This window comes from Urocitellus parryii, chromosome 3 (assembly GCF_045843805.1).
Source record: "Urocitellus parryii isolate mUroPar1 chromosome 3, mUroPar1.hap1, whole genome shotgun sequence".
Lineage (NCBI taxonomy): Eukaryota > Metazoa > Chordata > Mammalia > Rodentia > Sciuridae > Urocitellus > Urocitellus parryii.
Window position 1 is genome coordinate 5,951,622 of NC_135533.1, and position 21,913 is coordinate 5,973,534.

The window sequence follows — 21,913 nt, forward strand, 5'->3', positions numbered from 1 at the left end:
GCCTGTCACAAGGAGAAACAGCCTTTCCCCCAGACGCAGCCCTAACAGTCGACCCCGTGGGGTCCCGTGAGGCACATAGGGTCAGGACTGCTTCTCCGAGCCGGTTACCATGCTTCTCGGCTTTCCCTTCCCTTTCCAAGTCGGACAATCTCAGCGACCCGGCAGCACTTAGCACTGACTCTAAATGTCTGAATCTTTGTTTTCCCAAACTGCAGGTCTCAGATGCTGAATGAAGCTCTTTTGTGTTTACAGTTTCTGAGCTTGAGGTGTTTGCCAATTCTCTCAGACTTAATAGGTAAAGGGAAGATGATTCCAACTAGAATTCCAGTAGGACTTTTCTTCTTTTTCTTTTTAAATTAGACAAGTGATTTTAACTTCCATGTAGAAGAATAAATGCCTGAGAATTTTTTTAAAAATGCATAAAAACGTAGTCTGGTGCACACCCATAATCCCAGCAGCTCAGGAGGCTGAGACAGGGAGATCACAATTCAAAGCCACCTCAGCAATGGTGAGGCACTAAGTAACTCAGTGAGACCCTGTCTCTAAATAAAATACAAAAATAGGGCTGGGATGTGACTCAGTGGTCAGGTGCCCCTGAGATCAATCCCTGGTAGCCTGGTACCACTCCCCCAACACACACACAAAAAACAACAATGTAGTCTGAGGAGGAAATTGGCTCACCATAATAAAGCAAAGCTACTTTCATCAAATCGATATTTTATTCAAATAGGAAAAGTGGAAGATGTGAACAGAAATAAAAACTTTGACAGAAGTCTTAGGAACTGTGAGAACTGGATCAGTGATAAATGCTGCACAGTAGGTCCAGCAGGAAGTGGATGGCCGAGTCAATAAATGCTCTGGCACAAAGACTCTCTCAACCGTCCACCAAAATGACTCTGTTCTGCTCTGGAAGAGCCAAGGACATGTTCACACTTTCTTCGGAGGCTGCCCCTCTGGGAGAGCCTGGGGAGGCAGGCCTGAGAGGTAGGTGCAGGTCCTGGGGTCTGTGAGGACCTCCACCAGCACAGGAGCCACCAGGCAGATAAGGCTGTGTCTGTGACCTCCCACGGTCCTCAGCAGGGTCACCAGCACCTCCACTTCCCGCCCTTCCAGAGGAAGGCACCAGAGCCCTCTGCCCCATGGCTTCAAGAATGGAGAAGGGGACTGTGTTGGGAGATCTTTTCCCTGGGGCTTCCCATCAGTTGGTGAAACCCCCCAGGAATACCTTGAGCCTCAAAGAATTTGAGGTGCCTCTGAGACACCTCTGCTTGCTTAGGTGGTTGAACGGCTTCCTATCAGAAGCCAGAGGCAGGCTAACATCCCCCTCCCTTCTCAGCATGCCTGCTGTCACTCCTGACAGCCTGTGTGCAGGACAGCCTCAGGGGGCTCACCCAGGAAGACACCGTGCATCGGAAGTTCTCCTGTAACCAGACGGTGCTCCCAAGATGTCTAGGGCACCCTTCACCTTCCTTTGCAGGTTCCCTTTCTCCCCTGCCTCCCTCCAGTCAACCCACCACAGATACCTTGCTGGGGAGCCCCTTCACCTGCAGACCCTCCCCACTGTCAAGGGAGAAGCTGGGCACAGGGCTGAAAAGTGCCTTCACCCTCCAGTACACAGGGCAGAGCCAATGAAGGGCATGGGACCCGAGGGAAGAGGGAAGAAACCTGTAACCCCCAGTCTAAGTCCACCTTGGGGCAGTCGGGCTGGCCCACTCTGCCCACCTGGCACCTCGCGGGCCACCACTCCCTGCAGCCAGGGCTAGGGCCCACACACTTGCCCAAGGCCAGCTTCTCAATACTCTGACCCTGACTTCACTTGTTAGAGCTCAAGAGAAACTTTCTCCCTCTCTGCTCCTGCTCACTCTCCTCCCTGGACCCAGGCCCATCCCTCCCCATGTGTCAGAGCCACTGTCCCTTCCTCCCTCCACACAGCAGGTGACTTAACAGCCATTCTACCCACCGCTGCTGGACATGAGAGCAAAGCCCAAGAGATGGGAAGTCACCAGGCCAACAGCTACACTGGGTGGTGGCCATGCTAACCGACTCCAATGGCCAGGAACCTGAGAAGGCAAAGAGCAACAAGCCTGCCCTCAAGATGCTTTGGCTGTATTAGGGTGCAGACAAGGGCCCCCAGGAAACGCTAATGGGATGGAGGTTTCCATATGAGGACAGCGGGCTTTGGGTTGGAGAGGAGGGAGGGCTCTGAGCAGCTACCCTGGAACAAGGCTCTACCAGATGCTGTGAAAACCATATTCTGTGACCTGGGGACCAGGCGGTGCTCCATGAATAGAGCAAGTAGCCCTGCTGGACACAGGGGCAGGGAGGGCTGAGCAAACCTCCTGCTCCCGTCCAGCAGGGCAGAATGGGCCTGCCCTCAGGAGGCACCTGTCAGTCTTCTCAATGTTTTCTGCACTTGGGAAGCACTTCCAGCCAGGACCCCTCGCTGATGGCCTCCGCAGAACCCTGCTCTGGGGTCATTAGTCCTTCTGTGCTGCTCTGAGCAGCGCTCTGCTGGTGGTACTGGGAAGCCTGTTGCTGTAAGGACAGCCGTCGTTTTCCCACTGGATGCCTTCCACTTGCTGCATGAGCTCCTGCAGCTGGGCCTCCTGCTCGGGCCCCTCTGCCCTGTTGTTGAAGCCGCAGTGGCGCTGCTCACACAGCACACCCAGCGTGGCCAGGCTCTGGTTGTCGGTCTCTCGCACATATTCCTTCAAGGAGCCCCCCGCCAGGTCTTCCTTCCGGGTGAACACCAGGACGGTGTAAGCCAGGACCCCCGCTCCGAAGACCTCCTGGAGGCGCCTGACGGCCTGCTGATCCTCCCTGGTGAACCGGCCCAGCTGTGTCACCAGGAGCACCGCGTGAGGCCTCAGGGAGGAGAAGGTGCAGGCCTGACACACCTCTGCAGCCGCCGCTCCTGGCTGGACCCCAGGAGACAAAATGTCGGGGGTGTCGATCACCTCCAGTTCCATCCCTGCCCACTCTCGGCAGCCTCTCTGGAAGGTTGTGGTCACTGGTCTGCTGCTGAGTTTAGACTCAAATTCTTTCCTGCCAAGGATGCTGTTTCCTGTCGCACTCTTCCCACTTCCCGATTTCCCCACCAGGATGAGCCCCAGTTTCCTTGGAGTAGGCTCTTTATCCCTCAGACCTAGAAGCATTAAACAAATTCATAAAAACACAGAAAGCAGGGTTAGGGTCCATCCTCTCCAATTATCAGGAGCTACGCCCGTAGGTGCACTCCATCCCAGAGGGCAGGAGGTCCCAGGTTGGGGTGGGAGAGACACAGGCTCAGATCTCTCTCTGCGACCTGTCCTGGACTCTCATGCTTCACCCGTGTCCTTGAAGGTGGGGCTGAACATTCTCCTCCAGTAGAATGTCAGGTCCATCGGTCAAGAGAGGAGACTTGGAGATGTGCACCTAACCCTGGGAATTGGGTACCTAGATGTTTAGTATGACTGGGGCTGGGGCCAGGTGGGAATTCTCCTCTCCTGACTGCAAGGCACCAAGGCCAAATGCACGTAAAGAAGTGGCGAATATTGGTTGGTTTCCAAGTCTGGTCCCCATGAAAGACACTGATGGATTCAGATCACAGAGCACCAAGACTCCCCAAGGCAGCCGGACACTGTCTTCTCCTGACTCTCCTCAGCACCCATGGGCTTTGCTCCTGCCTCTGCGCCCTGGGATGACCCACCCTGACCAATTCTGGCTCCCTCCAGCTTCTCCAGAGGGCAGGACAGGCCTTTGAGCAAGTGAGTAGTTTCCAGGAAGTGGGTGTGGGGTACTCATTCTGGCCTCTGGCCAACACAGGGCAGGGGAAGCGAGGGATTCCCTGCTGAGCAGTGGAGCTGGCTCCCATCACGGGACTCAGAGCCAGATACATCGCCTGGGATCTGGGAGGAGTTTTGAGATAACATTGAACCTGGCTGATGTAAGAAGAGGTAAAAAAAGGCCGAATACGAATTTTCCTATGTGATAGACTTTTTCTTGATGGCCCAGGCTCTTCAAGTTCATAAAGTAAAAAAATCATCTTGGTACAGCACATTAAAACACCATGAGGGATCTCCTCTGGAGTGTTCACATTCCTAAGTTCCGCCCTCCCAGGTGAGGTGACAAGCTGAGCTTGGAGAGGTTTGAACCCTGTTAAGGGCAGCAGCCATGGAGTCCATTCTGCTTGTTCCCAGGGTCACCTGATGGCCCTGACAGCAGTCACAGCCAGATAAGCACTGACATGAGGACCGAGGGCTTGCTGGCCTTAGCCAAGGTTAGGGAGGTGAGCATGTCCCACCTGCACACCACACACCCCCCTCTGCTGGGAAAGGGGCTTTACCTCCTGATAGCTCTGCTGTAGGTTCCTGGCACAGCTCTTTTGGAGAAATCTCTCAGGGAATCTGGACACAGTCTTCCTCCACCTAGAGAAAGCAATGATCTATTGGACTGATTTTTCAATTGCATTTTAAGGGACACTGCCTTTTGCCTTCCTTTGCCAGACAGAAGATGTCTGCATTGGTTTAGGGTGGGGGAGGACTGCATGAGAAGAGGGCCTAGCCCCCTGCCCTGCCCGACTCATGGTGGTCTCCATCATCAGTTGAAGAGATTTCCCAGAGAAAAGGGCTGCTGACCTGGAGCCTGAAGTAGGTGGGTGGACAGGGTCCAGGAGCCTTTGTGCAGGGAGAGAGGAGGGGTGGAAGAGACACAGAGGCAGGCGTGACCCTAACCCTGTGTGTCCTGGAGTGGCAGGTAGGTTCCTATGGCTGAGTGGCCTGCAGGACTTGGGCAGGAAGTTGTGGGGAGGGGCTGACTCTTGGGGACAGCCATCTGGGCTTGATCTTTGGAGAAGGCGCAACAGTGAAGGTTGGGAGGGCTGAGAGCTGGCCCAGAAGACAGCTATGGACCTTCACAATGCCCTGCTGTGAGCCAGACACCTCAGGGTCAGTGATGTGGCCATCAGTTCACAGCCTGTGCCTCAAGGTCCCTTCACGGTGAAGGTTGGGCCTGACATGGAAGATACCATGAAGGCCCCTCCCCACGTGGTCCCAACATATTTATAACCTTTTTAACTCCTAGACCTCTTTGAAAATGAGAGTCACATTATCTCAACCAGGACTTCCATCAGCCACACGGGGAGAGCTGTGCACTTCTGCAGGGCTTAATGTGGTCCTGTGTGACAAGAGCCCATGTGCTGTGTCTGGGTCATTTTCTCTGGATTGAGGAGATTACAAGGCTCATGACTGCTTTTCCAGAACATGGAGGACAGGCACAGCCCCATTAATCTAGGGGAACCGTGGAAATCCAGATACAGAGACCTTGACTGACACAGCTTTGTATCCACACAGCACTGCGGGCTGTCTCTCCTGCTCTGTTCACCTGGTAGATTACTCAGTCCTCCGGGAAATCCCAAGGGCTGGCCCGTGGAGGACCACTGTGGACATGGCTTTGTAGCGGTGACTTCATTTAGTGAAGGCCAGCTCTCACAGGCTAGGCTGGGATGGAGGTGGCCCAGAAAGATTTGGTGACTTCAAGGCAGAGAGGAAGCTGGAGAGGTGGACAGCCACACTCCGTCATGGGCAGTCCCACACCAGCAAGAACAGAGTCCTCCACCAGTCAGCAGGCCCCAGGGGACAAGCGGGCCACTGTGTCCTCCCCCTGAGAACGTGGCCGGCTAACTGAAGACCCTCCCAGGGTCTTTGTCCCCAGCTTCCCTACGTCCAGTGGAAACTGAAGCTGCTCTGTGCCAATGCAACCTCATTCCACTTTAGGGACAACAGGCGGCTTAGCAGAGGCCTGTGGCCAGCAGGACAGGGCAGAGGTGGTGAGGAGCACCTGAGGCACTGCGAGCAGGACTTGTGGTTTGCACCGTGTCCAGCACAGCCCAAGGACGGGTCCTCACCCTCTGAACCAGGCAGCCTCCCCAGGGCCCCGCTCTGAGCAGCACCCACCCTGCTGGTCCCACTGTGTTTATTGTCTCCAGAAGATGGAGCAGATGTCACCAACTGTTGTGCTGCTCAGGAAGAAAGAGAAACTCACAGAAGCAGCTTGACACACACTAAGCAGGGAGCCGGTCACAGGGCACACAGTGCTCCTAACTTCTGAGTCACAGTTCTTCCTACAATACCTCACACACACAGAGAACACGCACAGAAACACAAAGGCACACACACAACACACGAACCACTCCCACACACCTGCACACATACACACAGAGAAGGGTACACACAACCACAAACACACAAAGATTCCTAACACACATACACAAACAGCTCTCACACACAACATACACAAATACGGAAATGGATACACACACCCGCCCATAACACACACATACACACAAACAAAATGCAGGCGTACACAAGAATGAACACACAAGCAGACTCACCGCCAGGCTGGCCACCAGACAAGAGGAATGGCCTGCTTTCTGGTCTTCTGTGGCCACACAGCCCTGTGCACTCCTCTCGATCTCTTCTGCTGGGGTCCACACATGGTCATCTCCTTGGGAGAGTAAATTAAGGAAGCGGGAAAGTGCAAAGATGAGGGAATTCATGGAGAACATCTGCTGTTCACTTTTCAGCAAAATGCTAGCCAACTCCCAGACACCCTGAAAGGGCTGCATCAGCTGTGAGGCCCAGAGCAGGAAGTGGGCAGGAGGCCACGGCAGGAAACCAGGCACTTGTACTTGAAACCTCAGAAATGGAACAAACCAGAATTCCCCTGCTGGAGCCATTGAACCCTGACCTGGGATAAGGAGCCCAGAGGCTGGAGGAGCAGTGGGTCGCTCAGAAAAGTCTGTGTCTCTGCCTCTCCTCCTGGAGGCTTGTCCACGTCCAGGGCTCCTGCTTCAGGCCTGGGCAGATGTTCCCTGCTTCTTCCTTAGAGAGCTTCTTGCAGGAAAGACCCGCTTCTCATTCCTTCTAAGGCTTAAGTATCTGGGAAGAATCTTTATGTTGCTCTGACAAGAGGAAAACTGCAGTAGGCTTGTGGAGAACAATGTTATGAGGAAGGACAGTACTTTAGAGACAAACTAAGGAAGAAAAAACCTAGGAACTTCAAAGATATGTTTTTGTATGATTTTTTTCATTTATTTTTTATTCGTTTTAATCAGTTATACAGGACAGTAGAAAGCTCTTTAATTCATTGTAAAGATGGATTTTTCACTTCTCTGGTTCGTCAGGAAGTAGAGTCACACCATTTGTGCAATCATACATGTACCTAGGGCAATGTTGTCCATCTCATTCCACCGTCTTTCCTACCCCCCTCCCCTTGCCCCATCCAAAGTTTCTCCACTCATTCCATGCCCCCACCACATTATGGATTAGAGAAAACATTCGGTCCCTGGTTTTTGGATTGGCTTATTTCACTTAGCATGATATTCTCCAATTCCATCCATTCTCCTGCAAATACCATAATTCTACTCTCTTTTAATGCTGAACAATATTCCATTGTGTATAGATACACCACAGCTTCTTTATCCATTCACCTATTGAAGGGCTGGTTCACCTATCTAGGTTAGTTCCACAGTTTAGCTATTGTGAATTGTGTGCTATAAACATTGATGTGGCTGTGTCCCTGCAGTATGCCATGTTTAAGTCCTCTGGGAATAAACCTAGGAGTGGGATAGCTGGGTCCAATGGTGGTCCTATTTGCAGTTTCCCAAGGATTCTCCATGTTGCTTTCCAGATTTGTTGCACCTATTTGCACTCCCACCAGCAATGTGTAAGTGTACCTTTTCTCCCACATCCTCTCCAACACTTATTGTTGTTTGTATCCTTAGTAGTTGCCATTCTGACTGGATTGAGATGAAATCTTGGAGTAGTTTTGATTTGTATTTCTCTAATTACTAGAGAAGTTGAACATTTTTTCATATATTTATTGATTGATTGTATATCTTCTTCTGAGAAGTATCTGTTCAGCTTCTTAACCCATTTCTTGACTGGGTTGTTTGTGGGGTTTTTTGGTGTTATTTTTTTTAGTTCTTTATATATCCTGGAGATTAGTTCTCTATTTGATGTGCATGTGGCAAAAATGTGCTCCCAAAATGTAGGCTCTCTTCACCTCAATCATTGCTTCTTTTGCTGAGAAGAATTAGTATTGTGAAAAATGGCCATACTACCCAAAGTGTTATACAGATTCAATGAGATTCCAATTTCATTCCTTATAGAAGTAGAAAAAGCAGTCCAAAAATTCATTTGAAAAAATAAGAGACCCAGAATAGCCAAAGCATTCCTTAGCAAGAAGAGTGAAGCAGGAGGCATCACAGTACCAGACCTTAAACTCTACTACAGAGAAACAGTGACAAAAACAGCATGATATCAGCACCAAAATAGGCATGTAGACCAATGGTACAGAACAGAGGACACAGAGACAAAAAATAGTTAACAAATAGTTATCTCATACTAGACAAAGGCGCCAAAGCCCTACATTGGAGAAAAGCTGGCCTCTTCAACAAATGGTGCCGGGGAAACTGGAACTCAAAGTGGCTCAAGGCCCTAGGAATTAGACCAGAGACCCTGTGCCCAATTGAAGAACAAGTAGGCCCAAATCTTCATCATGTTGGATTAGCCCTGACTTCCTTAACAAGACTCCTAAAGCACAGGAAATAAAATCAAGAATCAATAAATGGGATGGATTCAAACTAAAAAGTTTCTTCTCCGCAAAAGAAATAATCAAAAATATGTTTTCTAAGACATTCCCCACAGATCTGACCACAGTGATTAACAGGAGGCCATTGCAGGAAGGACCTGAGACCCTCTGACCATAGGTAGTGATACAGTTACCATGTACTCTAGGTTGTGAAGATTCTCCCCAAAATGTTAGTCTAAGATGGTGGTTCTAATTTTCTTGTTCTCTTCTGATTGAACAAAGCGTTTGCCACAATCATTACACAGTATATAAATCTTCTAATCATCTAATTTAAATTATTCTGCAAATGCCTTCACTTGATCAATTCTTAAAGGTATTATGTAGCTATTTACCATGTCTTCCTTTGCCTAAGTAATGAAAATGTTGTTGCTTAGCCCATAATTGAAGCAGTCATCTAATTTTAATTCCAATATTTGGCATTTTCTGCAAGCTGAACTTGGAGTTACCCAGACCTGCAGCAGAGCAGTGCAAAGATCAGGCTAGCATTCAGACACTGAGATTTTGGAAGTGTTTATTACTGCAGCATAATTGGACCTAACCTGACTGATGCAGAATGTAAATCTAATGTTGAATGTTTTTCCAGCTTGTCAATTATTTTTCTTTCTTCTCTTTGGCACCGGGGATTGAACCCAGGGGCACTCAACCACTAAGGCACATACCCAGCTGTTGTTTGGGGTATTTTATTTAAAGACAGGGTCTCACTGAATTGTTTAGGGCCTTTCTAAGTTGCTGAGGCTGGCTTTGAACTCATGATCCTCCTGCCTCAACCCCCCAGATACAGGAGTGAACCACCAGGCCCAGCTCAGACTCTCACTTTTGAAGATTTCTTTTCTGGAAGAAGTTATTATAAATTCAATATGGAAATTCCAGGGACTGAAATCAAATGACTTTACTCAGGGGAGGGTTTGCATAAGTAAGAGGCAGGAGCTGGTGCTATTGTAGCGAGGCCACATTAGCCCCATCCTGGGAACTCTGGCTCCATCTGCAACTTAGGTCCCAGAGGGCACGGCAGATATCTTCATTGCAACTAGCCTTCACTTCGAGTTTATGGCTCACAGGTCCCATTTCACTTTACGTTCTGTTGTGTTATTGATTACATTTTGTATTTGGCCCTCATTTCCTGCCATCCAAGTCACGTTGTTTTGTTGAGGAAGCACCGCTGTCTGCTAAGCTCTTAAACAGAACACATCTACACAGAACCTGAGCTGTGGCCTTTCTCGTTGCCTGCTTCTTAAACCACATCTCTTGACCACAACCCGGATACCTGGCCCAACTGACTGCAAGAGCAGTGAGGACTGGAGGAACACATGGTTTTTGGTGAACACCCACAGCTTTGGATTCACCATCCAACCTGGGGTTTTTGCAAGAAAAGGTCAGTCACAGTTACAGAGAAATAGCTACAGAAACACAAAAATGTGGTTTGCAGAAAGAATGATGATCAATAGTGACTAATATGCAAAGAGCACTTTCTGTGTACCAGGCACTGCTTTAAGAACTTTACATAAGTTAACTCATTTAAACCACGTAGGCATCCTGGGAGGGGAGCACACCCTATCCTTGGTTTTTGAAGTGGAGGACTGGAGGCAGTGGACGGTCACACTTCTTAGCCAAGGCAGAGCTGCGGGCCGTCCTCCTGGGATTTGAACCCACAGCCCAAATCTGAACAGTCTGAAGTGCTGAACACAGTGCACGGGTCCCACCAGGAGCACCCTGTGGTTCAGAAAGAATGACCCCAAGTTCACAGCACCCGATGTCACAGCAGAGTCCTCCCCGCCCTCACCTACTCTCTGTCCAAAGCAATAGTAAGAGCTGAGCAGCGGCAAGGTGCAGTTTTTAATTTGTGATGCTGCAAAAGTCCTTCACCCAAAAATTTCCTACAGGCGGTTGCTTACTGGACAAGATTCTCTGTTCTTTTTTCACATGCGTGTTACTTCTGTGGGAGTGGGAACAGTTTGTCATTTGTCAGGAAAAGGACAAATGACACAGAGCTGAGGGACCCCAGACAGCCCACATAGGATGTGATGGTTGGCTTAGTGTGCCAACTTGCCTAGGCTGCTGTACTCAGGTATTGGGTCAAATACTCCCCAGATGCTCGTGTGAAGGTATCTGTTAGCTGCAATCGACAAGAAGCCAGGAGGCTTTGGGCAAAGCACGTCACCCTCCATGATGTGGGTGGGCATCATCCAATCCGTTGAAAGTCTTAAGATCAGAGACTGAAGTTTCCCAAAGAACAAGGAATTCAGCCTCAAGACTGCAAAGTAGAAGCCTTGCCAGAGATTAAGACTGCTGGCTTGCCCTGTGGACTGTGGACTCAAGACCTTAACTCTGAGCGGGCTTTCCAGCCTGACATTTGACAGGTTGTTTGTTGGACTTTGTACTTGCCAGTCCCCACCATTGTGTGAGCTAATTCCTTTAAATAAGTGTCTCTCTTTCTCTCCCTTCTTTCTCTTCATCTTCCTCTCTCTCTCTCTCTCTCTCTCTTTCAATACAGATAAGAATAAAAATAAATAAACGAGAAAAAAATTGTTCCTTGGTATCTGCCAAAAATATTCTGTAGGTCTTCAGTCCTTTATATAAAATGGCATTGCATTTCAGTATAACCTGCACACATGATCCCTTCACTTTAAGAAATCTTTTCATTACTTATGATACCTAATACAATTGTAACTGTGTGTCCATTGTTGTTTTGTAGAGAAAAAGGACAAGGAAAAGGCTCAGAGGCAACGATGTGTGCCTATTGCGTTTCTGATCTGAATCCGTGGCTGTGGAACCTGCGGACACAGAGGGAAGGCTCTATGTATCTAAATGTAGACACAGATACAGAGAAAATATAGATGGATGCAATTGATTCTGTTTCTCTAACTCTGACTAATACCCCAGAGAGCCACAGAGAGGTCCAGAGCTGCTGAGCTGGGCCAGCTTCAGTCCACTGAAACCCAACCAAACACAAACATGCAAGTGACAGACAGGGGAGCCAGTCATTGGTTTGGAAGCATTATTGTGGCTAAAGATAATAAATATACCACGAACCCCTATTTAATTATCTTCACATAAAACACTGTTTGAATTTTCCTTGATGTCTTTTATCAATGAAAGATAATCAAATGATTTTGTCCTTATCTTTATTAATACAATGAACTGTATAGGTTCCCCAATAGTAATCCATGTTTTCATTGTAAGAAACTTTATTGGTCCTGATATATCACTTTTTATTACATTGTTGAATTTCATTTCTGATATTTGTTCATTTTCCATTTATACTTAGAAGTGAAATCAGATGCATTTTCTTTTTCTTTCTTTCTTTTTTTTTTTTGGTACCAGGGATTGAATTCAGGGGTGCCATACCACTGAGTTATACCCCCAGTCCTTTTTATATTTTATTAAAGACAGGGTCTCAGGAGTTGCTTAGGGTCTTGCTAAGTTGCTGAGGCTGGTTTTGAACTTGTGATCCTCCTGCCTCAGCCTCTCAAGCTGCTGGGATTACAGATGTACACCACCCTACCCAGCTGCATTTTCTTTTGAGTGTATGTGTGTGTGCAATAGTTATCTAGTTTATGTGTCAAAGTTATAACCTATACAGAAGACAGTGACCTGCATCTTAAAAATTAGAAGTAGCATACCCACACTTGGGAGACTATCTGTGCAGTTAACCACTGCTATATCAATTGGCCAAATACCAAATAGATTTAGAAATGTAATGAGGTTTTACTCTCTCACCTGCCTCTTCTCCCTGTAGAGTCTCAGCAATATACTATCTTGAGGGATCACAGTGTCATGGACCCGCTGCTGAGACATCCATCTACATTGTATCAGACTAAGGGACTGTCAGGAACAGTGAAGGGTATGACTTATGCCACTTGTAAGCCAACAAGTTGGCCTGCTGACAGTTCCATGGATTCTGGTAGAAGACATCAGACTTCTGGATAAGAGACAAAAAATAGTTCATTATTCATACAACAGCAGTGGTCACGTGTGCCAATGTGGGGTTTTACAGGCACAGACTCCCTCAGTAGCTTCAAAACTCATCAGAAAGCCTGAGTCATTCATGCCCATCAAACACACTCATGAAAGTTAATAAATATCCATGATGAAAATGGATTGTACTTAAATATTGTTATGATTTGGATCTGATATGGCCCCCAAAGGAGGTCATTTATACCATGTAGAGATCCATCCTCCTGACCTCAACTAATACTAACTATCTCCCAAAAACCTTGCTCAGAACCTTCCAAACATTCTGTGAATTTAGTATGACTCTGATACCAAAACCAGACAAAGACACATCAAGGAATGAAAACTTCAAATCAATATCCCTGATGAACATAGATGCAAAAATTCTTAATAAAATGCTGGCAAATCACATCCAAAAACATATTAAAGAGATAGTTCTCCATGACCAAGTGGGGCTCATGCCAGGCATGCAAAGTTGGTTCAACATATGGAAATAAATAAATATAATTCACCACTCAACAGACTTAAAATCAAGGATCACATGATTATCTCCACAGATACAGGAAAAGCACTAGACAAAATACAGCATGCATTCATGTTGAAAACACTAGAAAAATTAGGGACAGTAGCAGTAAACCTCAACATTGTAAAAGCAATGTATGCTAAACTCAAGGCCAACATCATTCTAAATGGAGAAAAATGGACAGCATTTCCTCTAAAAATTAGAACAATCAGGGATGCCCTCTTTCACTAATCCTACTAAATATAGTCCTTGAAACTATCCAGAGCATTAGGCAAAAGAAAGAAATTAAAAGGATACGAATAGGGAAAGAAGAACTCAAGCTATACCTATTTGCCAAAGCCATGACTCTATATTTAGAAGACCCAAAACACTCTACCAGAAAACTTCTAGAACTCATAAATGAATTCATCAAAGTAGCAGGATATAGAATTGACACACATAAATAATCATGTTCCTCTACACCAACAATGAATGAGCTGAAAGAGAAGTTAAGAAAGCTATCCCATTCACAACCACCTAAAAAAAAACCTTGAGAATCAACCTAACAAGAGGTGAAGACCTCTACAGTGAAAACTACAGAAGGCTAAAGAAAGAAACTGAAGAAGACATGAGAAGATTGGAACAGGGAATGGGGGGAATGAAGGAGGGATGGGAATGGGAAAGGCAGTAGGATAAATCAGACATCACTTTCCTATGTTCATATATGAATACACAACCAGTAACTCCATGCCATGTACAACCACAAGAATGGCAAGTTACACTCCATGTCTGTATGATACGTCAAAATACAGGCTACTGCCATGTCTATCATTTTTCATGAAGGTGGGACTCTGAGAACATGGGTCAGCAGAGGCTAGGGCAAACAAACAAATTCTTGAAGTGCTATTAACTAGCAAAGGTGGGTTCACTTATGAATATTTGTAAAAATGATAAACAAATATCAAAGTACAGTCACTTAAAAGACTAAACCTGCATTAATAAGTAAAATTGCAAAGATAGTTGGATATTAGGATACTTATAAATACAATTCATGGTGATAGTATATCCAAAAGGAGCACAGCTTGAACATCTGCTTGGAACTGCCACGGCTGAGTTTAAATGTGTCCCCCAAGGTTCATGCAGTAGACACCACTTTCCTATATGGAAATTGGTCCTCCCCATGATGATGTTAAGAGATGTGGACAGGCAAGAGGTGGGGTCTAGTGGGGGTTCCTCAGCTAAGGGGGGACATGTCCTCAGAAGAGACTAAGGTGGGTCACCTGCAACCCTGAGATGGGTCTCCCAAATTGACTTGTTATAAGGAGTAGGACTGAATCCTCATGTAGTCTTATCTTGCCACCCAATCTCTCCGTCCCCTGCACTCCCTTCACTGTGATGGCATCTGCTCTCAGGCCCTCTTTATTAAAACTCTGAAAGAAAGAAATGGAAGAAGACACAAGAAGATGAAAAGACCTCCTAGGTTCACAGATGGGCAGAATTAATATTGTTACAGTGGCCATGCCACCAAACGCAATATACAGATTCAATGCAGTCCCCATCAAAACACCAATGAAATTCTTCACAGAACTAGGAAAAACAGTCCTAAAATTCATTTGAATACTAAAAACCAACTGGGCTCAGTGGTGCATGCCTGAATCCCAGCAGCTAAGGAGGCTGAGGCGGGAGGATCATGAGTTCAAAGCCATGATCTGCAACTTAGCAAGGCCCTAACAACTCAGAAAGACCCTGTCTCTAAAATAAAATATAAAAAAGGGCTGGAGCTATGGATTGGTGGTTAAGGACCCCTGGGTTCAATCCTGGAATAATAATAATAATAATAATAATAATAATAATAATCGCAGAATAGCCAAAGCAATTGTAAGCCAAAAGAGCAATGCTGGAGGCATCCCAATACCTGATTTCAAATTATACTCCAGAATTATAGTAACAAAAATTGCATGGTACTGGCATAAAAAGATACACCGACAAAAGGTATAGAACAGAAGACAGACAAACTCACACATCTACAGTCATCTGATCCTTGACAAAGGTGCCAAAAACATACATTGGAGACAAATGGTGCTGGGACAACTTGTTATGCACATGTAGAAGAATGAGACTCGCCCTTTATTGCTCATGCTACACAAAGATCAATTCACAATGGTCCAAAGACCTCAGAATTAGACCAGAATCTATGCAACTTGCAGAAGAAAACAGAAGATCAACAATCCTTTATGTAGACACAGGCAACGTCGCTCTCAATAGGATGCTAAAGCTCAGGAAGTAATGTCAGCAGTTAATAAATGAGTGACATAAAATGAAAAAGCTTCTGCACAACAAAGGAAAGAAGAATATAAAATGAGAACCTCCAGAATGGGAGAAGATCTTTGCTAGCTACTCTCCTGACAGAGAATTAATATCTAGTATATATATAGAATTCAAAAAACTTAACACCTAAAACCACATAGCCTGATTAATAAGTGAGCAAATGAACTAAACAGATATTTCTCAAAAGAAGAAATACAAATGGCTAACAAATACATGAAAAAATGTTCAACATCATTAGCATTTAGGGAAATGCAAATAAAAACTACACTGAGATTTCATCTCACACCAGTGAGAATGGCAGTCATCAGAATACCAACAATAATAAATGCTGGAGGGATGTGGAGGAAAAAGAACACTCTTACACTGTGGGAGGGATTGTAAGTTAGTACAACCACTATGAATCAGTATAGTCTCCCCAAAAGACTATGCTTATGACCCAGCTCTATTACTCCTCAGTATTTGTCCTAAAGAATTAAAGTCATCTAACTACTGTGATACATGCATACCCATGTTTATAGCAGCATAATTTACAATAGCCAAACTATGAAACCAGCCCAAGTGTCTGTCAATGGATGAACAGAAAAAGAAAGTGTGCTATATGTACCTAATGGAATTATATTCAGCCATAAAGAAGAATGAAATTATATCAATTGCAGGAAAATGAATGGAACTTGAGAACATTGTGTAAAGTGAAATAAGCCAAACTCAGAAAGTCAAGGGGCATATGTTTTCCTCATATGTGGAAGCCAAAGTGGCAAAAAGAAAGGAAAGGAAAGGTGAGGATAACTCATGAAAATAAGTAGAGGAAAGACACCAGTGGGAGGGAGGGCGGGTTGGAGGGGAGAGACACTGGGGAATGATACTGGCTAAATTATATTGTTACATTGTGTGCATGTATTAATATGTGACCACAAATTCCATCATTATGTGCAACTGTATCTCCCCAACAAAAATTACAGGAAAAAAAATTCGAAGCAGTACACTATACCTAAAGGAAAACTCTATAGCATAAAAATGTCCATAAATTCTTCATAAGTGCATCTATGAATTTAATTCAGAGTCTGCACTTTCAAAGCCTCTGGAATATGTTTTAAACTGGAGAGGTTTGAATCCCCTGCCGGTGAAACCAGCTCCTTATGAGGGAAATCACTGACCACACGACACAGCCACTGGAGAGCACCCCCAGGCTCTCTCCACCTCCTCAGCCCCAGAGATGCCCGCCTGAACCCCTCCTCCCCAGCTGACCCCACAGCTTCCCGCTAGCTCAGGGAGGACAATTAGGCACTTTCTGGGTGTCTCAGGCTGAGTGCAGCAGGGGGCAGATTCTGCAATGATATACAAGTATAAAATCGCAAGGATCACTGAAGGAAGTGAAGGAAGCAGGGGGCACCAGGCTGTGATGATTCACAGGCCCCTGAACCAGCTCACTAAGACCCAGGAGCCAAGGTGGCCCTTGGAGAATCCCACACCAGGGCCAGGGCAGGCCTCTGTACCTCTATACTGACCAGACATGGGATTTGAGCTGTCCTGAGTATCGGCATGACCTTGGATGAGGCGACCCTGTCCATCTGAAGGCAACCTTCAGGGATGGCTAAGGGAGGGGGCAGGGTCAGCTGAATGCTGTTGGCCATCAGCACTCCCGCCAGCCTAGGAACTGGGGCTTAGGTTCTGAAATGGATCTCAGGATTATTCATGTTGTATTCAGTTTATTCTGTTTGAATCAGGATGCAGCGAAACTCCAATAAGATGGTCCCACGTCATGAGAGGCATTTTTCCCCCCAAACTTTGAGTTGGTCATTACCCCAGGAATCCCTGACTTCTTCTGTAGGGAAGCAGTGCTGATGACCACACTGAGCACAGGAGCTAGTTAGGCAACTGGGTGTGGCTTGCTTTGCCCTCGGCCTTTTCAGCGTGTGTGTGTGTGTGTGTGTGTGTGTGTGTGTGTGTGTGTATCCAACACAGACACCACATGATGCTTTGAGGATAGCGAGACCAATATCATTGCCAACATTATGACAATGAAGAATTTAAAGGCATTTTTTAGTTCTTTTTGATCTCTGGGTATTGTGCTACAGATGGTCAGTGAAATGAGTGTGTTTAAATACACATGGGTACACAGTTATGGCCACTTGTCTCTTTTTATTTTTTATTTTGGAGAATTAATTTCAATATAGTTTTCCATGAAATCATATACAACATTTGTATTGTTCTAAAATCAAATCTACAAAAGTCAGTTGGGAGAAGTTTGGCCTCTGTCCTTGTGATTGTCACCTCGTCCCCTTCCTCCAGACACAGTAAGAGCTTTTCTTGTACCCCTTATTAGCTGGGTGGTGGCATTCGAGGCACGACTTTATTTGCCTCACAGGCTTTGCTCCACAATGTAACCTGGAGATGTTCCAGCCGTGTGCAGCATTGCTCCTGGTGAGCCTGTGATCAGCTCGCACGACTCAGGAGCCTGTGATGAGCTTATTCTACCCACCTTTGAGGATGGTGATTAGGATCCTCCTCTCCTTTGGCTTTTATAAATAACAGCCTTGGAAATAGACTTTTACACTCTATTTTTATATTTTTGTCAGTGTCTTTGGGCCCCCTCCCCTCCCATCATGCCCCTCTACCTTATCCAAAGTAAATCTATTCTTCCCTAGCACCCCCACACCTTATTGAGAATTAGTAACTACATATTAGAGAAAACATTCAGCTTTTGGTTTGGGGGAATTGGCTGTTTCACTTAGCATGATATTCTCCAGCTCCATCCATTTATTGGCAAATGCCATAATTTCATTCATACTTCATTCCTTTTAAAGAAAAAAATATTGAAATGTAAGGCTGTGAAAGATTTATTTTAATGGGGCTGGGGATGTGCTCGCCTGGCATGCCTGCGGCCCGGGTTCAATCCTCAGCACCACAAACAAAGATGATGTGTCCAACAAAAACTGAAAAATAAACATTGAAATTCTCCCTCTCTCTCTCTCCCTCTCTCTCTCTCTCTCTAAAAAAAAAAAAAAAAAAAAAAAAAAAAAAAAAAAAAAAAAAAAAAAAAAAAAACTGTGTTTTGTCTTTTTTTTTTTTTTGTATAGTCAATGCAGCATAACATGTCTTTTTAAACAGTCCAGTCTTAATAGCCACTAACCTGGACTGGTATAGTCTGAAGGTTAAAACTGGCATGGAAACTTAAAGCAGGCTCATATTGGGGCCCAGCACAAATTGGCTACATATGAGGTTTGTAGGTTTTCATCTTCAGTTGTCTCAGATGTAGCTTATATAAAATTATTTTATTAAACGAATACAATTCTAATTGCAAAGAAACAAAAGCAAAACCAAAAACAAGCTACAATCATCTTATTGACATTCTGAGTGCTTCTAAGTAAATGTGATTTTTAATTAAAAAATAGAAGGCAAAAAAAGAAGAAAACTACAGATGAATCTCATGTATGATACCAGTGCCAAGTTTGATATAAAATTATATCAAAGTGGATCCTACAACTTTTTTAAAAATGATACATCATGACCAAATGGGATTTATTTTAGAAAACTAGAGTAAGGTAGGAGGTTCACCAAGAGAAAAATTATTAATATAATCCACCAACAACTGCCCAGGTGAGGAACATTCTATAAAATATGAAATGAAACATGTTTTTCCATCTATTTCCTCCTCCTCCTCCCTCTCTCTGTCTCTTTGTCTCTCTCTTTCTTTCATCTACTAAGCACCAAAGCCAGCAACTTATGTAATGGGGAAACAGTTTTCTACTAAAATCCTAATATCTCCACCTCACTTACTAAGGGCATTTGAGAAATTTGTCAATGCAGGTAACAACAACAACAAAAAGAATTTAGAAGCAAAGACATAATGTGTTTTCAAAAGCTGTAGAACAAACTGTACAAATATTGTGCTCTGTTTGGCAAATTTGTTTCTCATGTGTATATGGGTTAATAATATGTATAAGAATTGAACAAATGTGTAAATATATCACAAATAACACTGGACAAACAAGTTACACATGAGGAAATAGGGAAGGTAGAATAAATCCTGAGTGTGGATTGGTGGAGATATCAAGGAGATTCAACATTTTTTATTTTTTAAAAAAGGTAGGTAGGTATCTTCTTAGAGTGAGAGAGTGTGGGGAGCGGTGAATGAATCATTGCTTTGAACTCTCCTGGACAGTGGAGACACCTCCCTTGGAAATTTCTGATGTGAAGGTGCCAAGAAAACTGCCCATGATCTGAGGATCATTCTGGGGAGGGGAACACTGGAAGTGGGTGAAGGGCCACAGCAAGCACTGTCCTTGGAGAAAATAAACTTGTTTCCAAAATTGCCGCCCACAGTGTTACCAAGACCTGCCGGAAGCATCCAGGCAATGGAAGGGGAGATTGCTTTCCATGCCGACACCCCAAGGCGGGAGCCTGGACACCACCTGCAGGAGGTCAGTTGGCGTGTCCTCCACTCCTGCCCAGGGCCCCACCCCATGGTCCTGATTCTGCAACTGGGCCTGCAGAGCTGACCTGCTGCCACTGTCAACCCAAGGCCAGCCACAGGCATCAGTGGCCCTCGGATCTGAAGCATTAAGGGGATGTCTGTGTCAAAAAATTTTATTGTTTTCAAGGATCACATTTTGCTCTGACATCCAGTTTTATTTCTCTGTAGAGCCCCAATTTGGTGGTTAGGTAAACTGATAAATTATAAGATTTTGCCATAAGATACAGAGACTGGTTTTCCTTTGGGGCCCGCAAGTCCCAGAGCAATGTCATGGGAAGAGATGCCCGGATATTGAGAAGGGACAAGAGTGTGAGAGTGAGCACCTCAGATTGAGGGGAGGCAAGGTGAGCGATAGTAACAACGCCCCCCAACTCAATAGGAACCAGTCATGCAAAAAGAAATGTTATTATTTCCTAGAAATAATACCCCCAACTCGCTCAGTGTTGCCAGGCCACATAAAAACACAGTCACTCCAGGGACTAGTCTTCGGAAAGTATTGATAAGCTGGAGCATCCCAGGGGGTGAAGCAAAGAAGGCTGAGGCCCATGTGAGATTATTATACAGACAACAGTGAACAAACTCAAGGGCTGCAGGGAGAAGATGCTGAGTGAAGAAATCTGCTACCCAATGAAATGCAAAGCAGAAAACCAACACCTGCTCCATGGTGCAGGATGCTGACTTCCTCACCACATAAGGAAATCCATGTAGGGCCCCCAGAAACAGCCACTGGGAACCAACAGAAGAGCCTTATAAAGCCTGGTACTTTTTTACGGGGGGAGAGAATGAAACTATTGTATTTATTGTAAAACCAAACCACTAGGAAAATCTATCATGTCCTTGACAGTGCACACAGACAGACTACATCATCATTTCAAGTAATAAACTGATTAAAAGACAAGGAGCTCCTTATCCAGAAGATAAGGTACCAGGCTGGGGCAGGAACATTGCAGGGTGCAAAGGCCCCAGGCAAAAATGGTGTTTGATAAAGGGTTCTGTGTGGGGTGCCCTTCATTTGCTCTCAGAGGGAGGGTAGTGTTGGAGCTTGTCCTAGCCCAAGCTGTTTACTTTGTAACCTTCCTGTTGCCCAGATATTATCTTAATAAGGCTCTGTTCATTCAGGGAACTAAGTTACCAATGCTGGATTTAGGCTTCTGTTCCATTCTGTTCTATGAAAACAAGTTTGTTTTTTTTCTCTTCCAAGGACAGTACTTTACAACTCTCTTAGCAAGTGAACTGTCACTATTTTACTGTTTATTTCCAGATACTGGTATATGTATCACAATCGAAATTCCTTTCTCTTCAAAGGAGAAGGATTATCCTGTCACTTTGCTGCAGAAAGCCTCGGGGCTCATATGCTGCTGGAGGAAGCCCTGCTTTCCATACTTAATGTGACATTGCCTCTCATGTTTTTGCAGTGATCTCCCAGCTGAGAGATGCAATAAGAATTTCAAGAAATCCATATCTTTTTTTTCAGTTTTTTTTACCTGTAGATGGACACAATATCTTTATTTTTATTTATTGATTTTTATGTGGTGCTGAGGATCGAACCCAGTGCCTCATGCATGCGAAGAAAGCACTCTAACACTGAGCTACAACCCAGCCCCTAGAAATCCATATCTTGATGGCCATAAAGAATATACACAAGGAAGCTTTCCAAGTTCTTATTCAAAGTACTCCCCTCTCAAATTCACTTCTTCAATCCACTTCATGCCTTGTATATAAAAAACAAAACAAAGACCTGGAAACCTTTCCCCCTTCAGGATTAGTGATCTCCTGGATGTTGTTTACAGTCTATGGAAGATGGTATGATGATACCTTGGGTATACAGGAGGTTGGCAACAAGCAGAAACTCCTCTCCTCCAACTCCACAGGACCCTGGCAGGCTGGAAGAGCCCGCCATCCTGGAAGAGCCCGCCATCCTGTAGGTGCCTATGTTGTACGAATTGGTACCTTGGAGAGCTCTGGCTTGGTACAAGGGAGTTCCCTACTGACAGGACAACCACTGGCCAAGTGAAATTTAGGCTCTA

General features: G+C 45.3%; 1 pseudogene; it reads right to left on the bottom strand.

The window, feature by feature from the left end:
- Window positions 1-755: 755 nt before the first annotated feature.
- LOC144253614 (GTPase IMAP family member 6-like) lies at window positions 756-21,804 on the bottom strand (annotated as a pseudogene).
- Window positions 21,805-21,913: the final 109 nt, after the last annotated feature.